Source organism: Budorcas taxicolor, chromosome 13, assembly GCF_023091745.1.
Source record: "Budorcas taxicolor isolate Tak-1 chromosome 13, Takin1.1, whole genome shotgun sequence".
Lineage (NCBI taxonomy): Eukaryota > Metazoa > Chordata > Mammalia > Artiodactyla > Bovidae > Budorcas > Budorcas taxicolor.
In genome coordinates, this window is record NC_068922.1 from 35,165,167 (window position 1) to 35,175,108 (window position 9,942).

Genomic DNA, 9,942 nt, shown 5'->3' on the forward strand with positions numbered 1-9,942 from the left:
TACACAGCAAAGGCTTTGGTATAGTCAATAAAGCAGAAGTAGATGTTTTTCTGGAACTCTCTTGCTTTTTTGATGATCCAGTGGATGTTGGCAATTTGATTTCTGGTTCCTCTGCCATTCTAAATCCAGCTTGAACATCTGGAAGTTCTTGGTTCATGTACTGTTGAAGCCTGGCTTGGAGAATTTTGAGCATTACTTTACTAGCGTGTGAGATGAGTGCAATTGTGCAGTAGTTTGAACATTCTTTGGCATTGCCTTTCTTTGGGACTGGAATGAAAACTGATCTTTTCCAGTCTTGTGGCCACAGCTGTGTTTTCCACATTTGCTGGCATATTGAATGCAGCACTTTCACAGCATCATCTTTCAGGATTTGAAATAGCTCAACTGGAATTCCATCACCTCCACTAGCTTTGTTTGTAGTGATGCTTCCTAAGGCCCACTTGACTTCGCATTCCAGGATGTCTGGCTCTAGGTGAGTGATCACACCATCGTGGTTATCTGGATCATGGAAATCTTTTTTGTATAGTTTTTCTGTGTATTCTTGCTACCTCTTCTTAATATCTTCTGCTTCTGTTAGGTCCATACCATTTCTGTCCTTTATTGTGCCTATCTTTGCATGAAATATTCCCTTGATATCTCTAATTTTCTTGAAGAGATCTCCAGTCTTTCCCATTCTATTGTTTTCCTCTATATCTTTGCATGGATCACTAGGAAGGCTTTCTTATCTCTCCTTGCTATTTTTTGGACTCTGCATTCAGATGGGTATATCTTTCCTTTTCTCCTTTGCCTTTCACTTCTCTTCTTTTCCCAGCTATTTGTAAGGCCTCCTCAGACAACTATTTGGCCTTTTTCCATTTCTTTTTCTTGGGGATGGTCTTGATCACCACCTCCTATACAATGTCACGAACCTCCATCCATAGTTCTTCAGGCACTCTATCAGATCTAATCCTTGAATGTATTTGTCACTTCCACTATATAATCATAGGGGATTTGATATAGGTCATATCTGAATGGTCTAGTGGTTTTCCCTACTTTCTTTAAGTATGAATTTTGCAATAAGGAATTCATGATCTGAGCCTCAAGAGGGAGGGGATACGTGTGTGTGTACATACACTTTCCATGGGTTGGAGTGCAATTAGTGGGAAGATCTCAAACTGGGAATTGGAAGTCAGGACCCTCAGATCTGTCTCCAACAAGCCAGGTGACCTTGGGCAGGTCACTTCCCACCTCTGGTCTTCAACAACTGTCTTTAAAATGAGTTTTTTTTTTTGTTTTTTAATTAAACTGGAGTATAATTACCTTACAATGTTGTGTTAGTTTCTGCTGTACAATGAAGTGAATCAACTATATGTATGCATATATCTCCTCCCTCTTGAGTTTCCTGCCCACCCCTACCCCAGCCCCACCCCTCTAGGTCATCACAGAGCACCAGGCTGAGTTCCCTGTGCTCTACAGCAGCTTCCCACCAGCATCTGTTTACACATAGTATGTATGTCAGTGTGTGTGCATGCATGCTCAGTTGTTCAGTCTTATCCAACTCTGTGACCCATGGACTGAGGCCCGCCAGGCTCCTCTGTCCATGGGATTTTCCCAGCAAGAATACTAGAATGGGTTGTCATTTCATCCTCATCCTCCAGGGGATCTTCTTGACCAGAGATGGAACTCATGTCTCAAACCCGAGTCTTCTGCATTTCAGACGGATTCTTTTCTGCTGAGCCAGCAGGGAAGCCCCATATTTTGCCCTGGGGTCAATTAAATTGATTTCTCTTCACGCTGTAGTAAACCTCCAAAATTTCCTTTTAACTGGTTTTTGTTTTATTGTTTGGCTGCTGACGGCATGTAAGTTCCATGACACCAGGGATCCTGTGTCACAATTACTATGTCACTATTTCATAATGACTGTTATGGAATGGATGAATGAACTATGTTAGGACTAATGAGCAGATAAGGAGAAGCATGGCTGTGCAATGTGACACAGAATTGTTGCATGCAACAAAGAATGGAAAAGGACATTGAAGCTATTATGGAAAATTTTCTGTAACTAAAGAATTCAAAGAGCTGGTCTCAGCTGAGAAAAGCCTATAAGGAAATGACACATGTGAGCAAAAGTTCTGTGAAAAACAGGGCTCAGGGAGTCAACTCCTTTACCTGTCTCAATATTCTCATACTTCAGGGACTCTTGGGATGCTGTGAGCATGGAGAAGACATTTGGAGAAGCTGAATGGCGTATCTTTTTTCCCTTTGTTTTAATCTGTCTGTGTACCTCAGTTATCCTCCTAGAACCCTCCCAGAGTCCTTCTAGATTGTAGCATTCCTGATGGGAAGTGCAAAAGTCTTTTGAAAAGTAAAGCGAATATATTAGTTGCTCAGCTGTGTCTGACTTTTGCATCCCCATGGACTGTGGCCCACCAGGCTGCTCCTCTGTCCAGGGGATTCTCCAAGCAAGAATACTGGAGTGGGCTGCCATTTCCTTCTCCAGGGGATGTTCTGGACCTGGAGATCGAACCCAGGTTTCTGCCTTGCAGGCAGATTCTTTGCAGTCTGAGCTACCAGAGAAGTTCTAAGAAGCAGAACATTAAATGAGGGACAAAACTTTATATCCTGAGATGACTGAAATTCAGGGAAAATGTTTATTTTTAGTTCTTCTCCCAAACATGGACCAAAAAAATCTTTCTTAGTATGTTAGCGACTAGATAAAAAGTCAATTATTAAAATGAAGATTTTTTGTTTTATGGCTCAGCTTCCCATTTGGAAAGAAAACATCTTTGAAATTCAATTTCCTGTGGAAAATTCTTCTAAAAAAAAGAAAATGGCTTTTCACAGGCCAAATCTTGAAGTTAAAAATGTATTTTATATATACACAAATAGATGTATAAGTGTACATCTGAATGTATATAAATATTTAGTATATACATTTACATTATAAATCATTTTAGGGGGAACTGAACAAAAAGCTAACACAGCATATTAGTTTAGGAGAGTTGCCCTGGCCAATACTCCAGTCCCAACAATAAAGATTTCTGGGGGCGGGAGGAGGTCCCCAGCCCACAACCTTAGTCATCTTATTGAATTCCATTTTAACTGGGTAAAAGAGGTTGCCAGCAAATATAATCCCAAGCTCTACCTCTGAGAAAGTGGATCTTTGCCCATCCTAAGTGAAGATGGAGTTTGTATTTGAAAAGGTCTTTGAGGAGATCATAGGAACAATCTAGGGTCCTACCTCCTGTCTGCCAAGCCTTTCCCCCAGAAATCTTGCCTTCACATTGATCTTAATTTGAATCACTTTCTGCGGACTTACAGGGGTGGGCATGGTGCTCACCTTCCTTTTAACCATCTTTTGAGTTAAATCTAGGGCTTGCCTGGTGCTCTGATGGTAATGAGTCTGCCTGCAATGCAGATTCCTGGGTTGGTAAGATCCCCTGGAGGAGGACATGGCAATCCACTCCAGTATCCTTGCCTGGAGAAGTCCATGGACAGAGAAAGCTAGTAAGCTATATAGTCCATGGGGTTGCATAGAGTTGGACACAATTGAGCGACTAACACTTTCAACTTTCAAGTAAAATCCACTCCAACTTCTTTCCTATAATACCTGCTCATTCAGGAGCACTTGCCACATTTCAACTATGTCCCAGGCATGAGTAAGACACGGGGAACCCAAATGCCGAGGACATGGCTTCAGTCCCCGGCAGCCTCGCCCTGCTCAGGAATGGCCGTGTAAACACCCACCACTGTGGCTCATGGGGACATAGCCTGTCATCCGGAGGCCTGGAGAAGGGATCCTGCCCTTATCTTCTCCGTATTTTGCAAACAAAGTTGTTTTCACTCCCGTCTCCCCGCATTCCTCGGTTTCATTTTTTTTTCTGTTTGATTTCACCGTTAGGAGAATTTACCAAGGGGCAATTCACCAACTAGCTGCAGTAAAAGGAGCAGAGGCCTGAGCATCTCTCCTGCACAGGCTGTCAGACGAGCAGAGGAGACAACCTGCAGGAGGCATTTCCTTCCCGAAGCACCTGCGGACTCCTGTGTTCAGAGTCAGCCCCAGGTTGACCCCTGAAACTCCATCTCAGTGAGTGCGTCTCCTTCCAGCAGGAGGCTTTGGAAAATCCCACCAAAGTCACGGGCACCTGCCTTCTGAGAACGTAGGCGTGTGGGCCTGGGGAGGCTGAAGGCCTTGGGGAGATGTCCTCCCAGACTCATTTCCCTATTTTTTTAAGTAGATAACAAGGGTCCCCAACCTCTGGGATCTAAGGCCTGATGATCTGAGGTGGAGCTGATGTAATAATAACAGAAATAAAGTGCACAATAAAGGTAATGTGCTTGAGTCATCCGGAAACCATCCCCCTGCCCAGGTCCATGGGAAAACTCTCTTCCATGAAATGGGTCCCTAGTGGGGACTGCTGATAAACAGTTTCACAGGATTGTATTTGTTTATTTATTTATTTGCTCATTTATTTTTGGCTGCATTGTGAGGCATGTGGGATCTTAGTTCCCTGACCAGTGATTGAATCCTCACCCCCTGCAGTGGGAGGGTGGAGTCTCAACCACTGGGCCACCAGGGAAGTCTCTCATTTCCTTCTTTTGTTTTGGAAATGTCTTTTTAAATTTAAGAGACTCTCTGCAGTGGCCCGGGGGCGGGGACAACTCTGGCATCTCGGTGTGTGGCTGCTTTCTGTAATGTCCACCCCGAATCCCTCTTGTTCAGTTCCATGACCCTCTGTGTCATTCTTGCCACGAAATCCTGTTGCTCTCTGCTCTCGCTCCCAGTATTATTTCTAAGATGTGAGCTGGCACTATGGAATGCCACCAAATAACCAGGGTGTCCTAGTCAGCCCAGCCTGGCCAGATGGAGTCCCCAAATGGGAACCTGACGGCTGATGAATTAAAATGTCGCCCCAGTTGAATTTTGCCTTCATCTCTTTCTCTATAAATGATGATGAAGTGCAATGATTCCTATATAACCTGCCCAAGGCTTAGTGCACACCCTTTTTTGATCAGATGTTAAGCATTTAAAATATTCATGGAATTTTCATACAAACTAGCCTCAGTGGTGTTCAACTTTCTGGGCACTTCGTTTTGCCCAAGTAGTGTCTCCCTTTGAGCACTGGTAACAGTTGCTATGCAGCAGGTCACTAGAATTCCTCCACAGTGCTAGTTTAGGACTTAGCATTGGTTTTTCTCAGAAGAGTTCAAACCCTGACTCTCAGATCCTGGGATCTTCTGAAAATTGAAGTTAATCCACAGCTTGATATGACAGGAGGTCGTTTCGGTCTTTTGTAGCCCTACTTAGAAAGCACTGTGCTATAACATTATTAATTCCCAAGAACATTTCTATACCTGACAGATTAAAGTTTATTTCCCAGTATTGAAAGCAAAATCTTGTCCCCCCGGTGATTCCTGAAACTCTGCCTGGTGGGCGTGTAAGTCCCTTTATACTAAAATTAAGCTTATTTTCACATTCTTTAGGTGGGAAGGAACATGGGATAAATCAGTTGTGCCCATAGCTTGAGGTTTGCATTTCTGGAACTTGCCTGAATTTTTTTTTTTTTAAACCAATTAAGTGATATATTTGTGCTTGGGAACCCTGGGCTTGGTGGAGGACCTGATTCAGCTATTCAAGTTTTAGGGGAAGAATGGATTTCTTATTTCTCATGGTGACTTTTGACCAGAGATGCCAATGTTTTTTGAGTATATGGTCCCTTTTAAAAGTAAAAATATAAATGTGCACACATGCCATATTATAAAGCTGTGTTCTTAACAGCCTTTGATGGGAAAATTCACAAGTTACCACGGATTCTAGGACCCTGGTCATAAATCTCTTGTGCTCTTGGTCTCAGTCTTCGGATATGGAATCAGGGCTGGAAGAGAAGAAAACCAAGTTCCTGCTGGTTTAACTCACTCCCCGTAGGTCATTAGGAAGGATTTCAAAGGAAGTCTGACCTGATTCCTCCATGGCGTGAAGGATACACACCCCTCAGTGAGCAGAGAGAACTTGGACCTGAATCCGGCTCCTTTCCCTGCTTGAAACTTCCCTTGAAAGCCCCTGAGTCCCCCAACCTGTGGGTGGCATTGTTGGAAGATGAACGTGATGCACAGGCCAGTGATTCATGTCCGTGTGGGTGGCCCCTGAAGGCCGTTTGCAGAGGACGTGAGATTGTTTTAAAGCTTCATAAATGAGCAGCACAGGGCTCTCTGGGGGCCTATCTGGGGTTTACTCTTTCAAAGTGATGCAAGCCAAGTCCAGCTACCCAAGGTGAAGCCAAGGTTAGGTTGCTCTGGCCGCTTCTCTGAGGCGGGGAAATGATGGGTTTCTCAAATGTGGACCTCCCAGTGGCCTTCTGGAAGGTTCTTTGTAGTCGTGGGAGCCACGGGTTCAAAGGGAAGCCCTAGCCTCTTCTGGGGAGGGTGACCGCGGAGGCGCGGGAAGATGGTGAGCACGTCTTCCTCTACGCATCCTGATGGTTCACATCTGGACCCTTTGGGTGCTCCCCTTTCCTTTGGTGGTTTTGGAGGTCAGCGGGGCTCCCCTCTGTGGTTGGGCCCACCTACACAGGGTCCGGAGGCAAACTCACCCCAGAGGCCTGGCGGAGAGTGGATAAGTGGGGAGGGTGTTTGGCAACTTCCCCGCAGTGCTGTGGACTCCTGTGCCAGACGTGGGGGCCGCCCTCCTCCAGGGCAAGGAGCCTGGGCATCTGGGTCCGAGGGGGCAGCTGCCCAAGCTGAACAGAGACACCGGGGTGGGAAGGAGCAGACCCCCAAAAGGGCCCCGTTTTCCCAAACTCCAGCCCCCAGCCTCCCTCATTATGTAAAACCAGCCCTCCACCATCACTCACCCCAGCTTCCTGTTTTGAAGCGGCAACATAATGGAGCCTCTGTAGTTCGTTTGTTTGACTAAGGAATCTAATTCTGCCGTGTGGCTGGCTCCCAGAGTGGAAAGATAAAATTCAAACTGTCAGGAACTGTCAGGTTTTTTCTTTAGGCCACAGGAAGTGGGAATGAAAAAAAACACATCTCTTTCAAGTTAGGTTTGAGCATAATTCTAAGTCTATGATCAGAAAGGTTTTATAAGCCCACCTGGACACAGGAAGGAAGGATTCCCATCCTGCTCTGTCAGGTCAGGGGCATCCTCACAGGAAATGTGCTTGGCTAACTCTGTACTTAAGAGCAGATTTCTGGGAGGCATCAACTTTTGCAAGTCAGCGTGCAACCAGCTTGTGCTAAGTGGGAAATGGAGCATTTGGAGAGGAAAAATAGATTAGCCTTGGCACCACACCTTGACTTTTTCTTCCCTGGGCTGTAGAAAAAAGTCCCAGCGAATGGGCCAAAGATTATAGAGGAGAATGGAATTGAGGGAAATAAAAGCTTTGGAAATACAAAGATGAGAGTTTGGCCTGAGACACTCAACAAACACAGTCACAACATCCCTGTCAATATGATAACAAAGTCATTGTGCCATTTATTCTGGGGGCTTGCTCTTCATATGATTTGGGTATGAACTGGCTGAAAAGGAAACTTGGGAAGGCTTAGGGACACCTGTGGTTGATAGTAGAAGCTGAGATGCCTCAGCCCTGGGCTAGTTTCCCTGAAGACAGAGGCAAGGGAAAGGTGACTACAAAATCTTTATCAACCTGCAGTTCTTTATGCTCAGAGATGCAGAGCATTTTGGCATGAGAGATGCCAAAAGTCTTCACAATCCCGAGTTTCTGGGGAATGGCATGAGCTGAACCACAAGGCACTGTGGAAGGTCTCATCCATGTGCCTTGTTCTCAGCGGGTCTTCCAGGAGAAGACTTGTTTGTGGAGCATGTGTGGGTGAAATGGTTGGATCACTTCTGTTCCTCTCCCTCCCTCCACTTCTCTCCTGGTTTTTGTTATCAGGACTTAGAGTCTAAAACTACAAAGAAGTTACATCCAGTCTTCTCATTCCTATTTCCTCAATTCCCTTAATTTACCTGGACCTTGATGTCAAAGAATGACATCTCCCTTTGTTAAGGGTTAACCCTCCTCCCAGCATCTCAACAGATCCAGCACTTTTGGAAGATGATGACCTATACTTCATCTATAATTCCTCAGCCTCCAAGATCTCAGTGATATCTTATATATTTCTTCCAGAGTTGAGAAGCAGCAAGGAACCCAATGGCTCCTCATTTTCCTGCCTTAAACACTATAAACTCCCACAAAAAGATGTGTACATCTGTCAGTGATGTGAGCCCTAAGATCCCACCCCTCACTGAGCCACACTGGCACATGGCAAAGTCAGTAAACCTGCCCTCTACCCCTGTAGCCCCACCTTGACATGATGGGCAGCAGGATGCTGTGGGAAATGAGCAAGTCTGGAATTCCAAGCTCAGGTTTGGACCATGGCCTTGACACTGACTACTTGTGTGATTTGGGGCAAGTCACTGAAGACTTACAAACTCTCCGAGTCTCGGATTCCTCCTCTGGGACAGGGTCATATCTACCTCACTGGGTTTCCCGAGGATGGAATGCTCTATGAAGACTTGTTCAGATGTAAGTTGTTTCCACGCTCATAAGCTGAATGATGAAGATCCTTATTGCCTTGATCTTCTAGTAAATGTCATCATCTTCATCAATATTTACAGAATGTTCACAAAACACTGGTCTCTGTACTGGTTTATAGGAAAACAAGATTTAATATGTCTAACACTACAACATTATCATCCTTCCCATCTTTTTCTTCTCGAACCTGTTCCCCTCTGCTGGACCTTGATTAATTGCATCCCCATCCACCTACTTCCCTGGTGGCTCAGACGGTAAAGTGTCTGTCTACAATGCGGGAAACCTGGGTTGGTTCAAGCCCTGGGTTGGGAAGAGCCCCTGGAGAAGGGAATGGCAACCCACTCCAGTATTCTTGCCTGGAAAATCCCATGGACAGAGGAGCCTGGTAGGCCACAGTCTATGGCATCTCCAAAGAGTTGGTCACGACTGAGTGACTTTGCTTTTCCACCTACTAGTTCAACCAGAAACTTGAATGGCACGTGACTCATTTCCCTGACTCATCATGTTCAATGGGTTCCAAAGCTGATTAAGCAATTTTCTTTTTTTTTTTCCAAAACACAGATTTCTATATAGAAGCCTAGATGGCTTTTTGTTTTGACAAACTTAAGTCCATACTCACTTGTGGTGATGCTTTGTCCATCACTATCTGATTCTAATGTAAAAATTTACTGCGCCCTCTCCCAGACTTCACTCAGCTCCTCTTTGCTGGTAATGCATGACCAGCTGCTTTCCACAAAGAATAGGCTCTTTCCAGCCTCCACATCCCTCCAGCTGTAGCCTCACCCAGGCATCTCACAAGCCAGCCTCCCTTCTTTGACACTCTCATCATTTATCTTTCAGTGTCACAGGTTAAATGTGTCATGTGAGAAGCCTCTCCTTCCATTAGAAGTCATCACTCTGCCTCTGTTCTCCTGCATCATTTTTTTTTTAGTATTACTATAGGGCAAGAAGTGGGACAGCATTACAGCAACGGTGTACACACCAGCCCCTTCCAATTTGGAAGCACCTCAAAGCCCAGATGCTCCAAGTCTAGTGGTTGAATTCCACTTAAGTCCTTTTATTAAAAAAGCTTACAGGCTCTGTGGGAGTCAGGCATTAACCATAGAGAGATCAATGACAATACCACAGACATCAGCTCCACTGGCTCCCAAATGAGTGCTGTCCTGCTGGATTGCGGTGTCTGAGAGCAGGGATGCAAACCCAGGACTCCCTAGACACACATATGTAACAAAGGCTGCTGAGCAGCGTGGCTTTCTCATCCTGAGAGTGCAGACCCATCAAGGGCAGCTTCTAGAAGGCAGTGCTAGCTTTACACTCAGCCTTTCACTTGTTCATGGGACTTGACTGAGTGTCTGCTACATGTCGAACTCTAGAGAGTGAACCAAACCCAATCCCTACCTTCAAGGAGCTTCCATCCTCCAAGCAA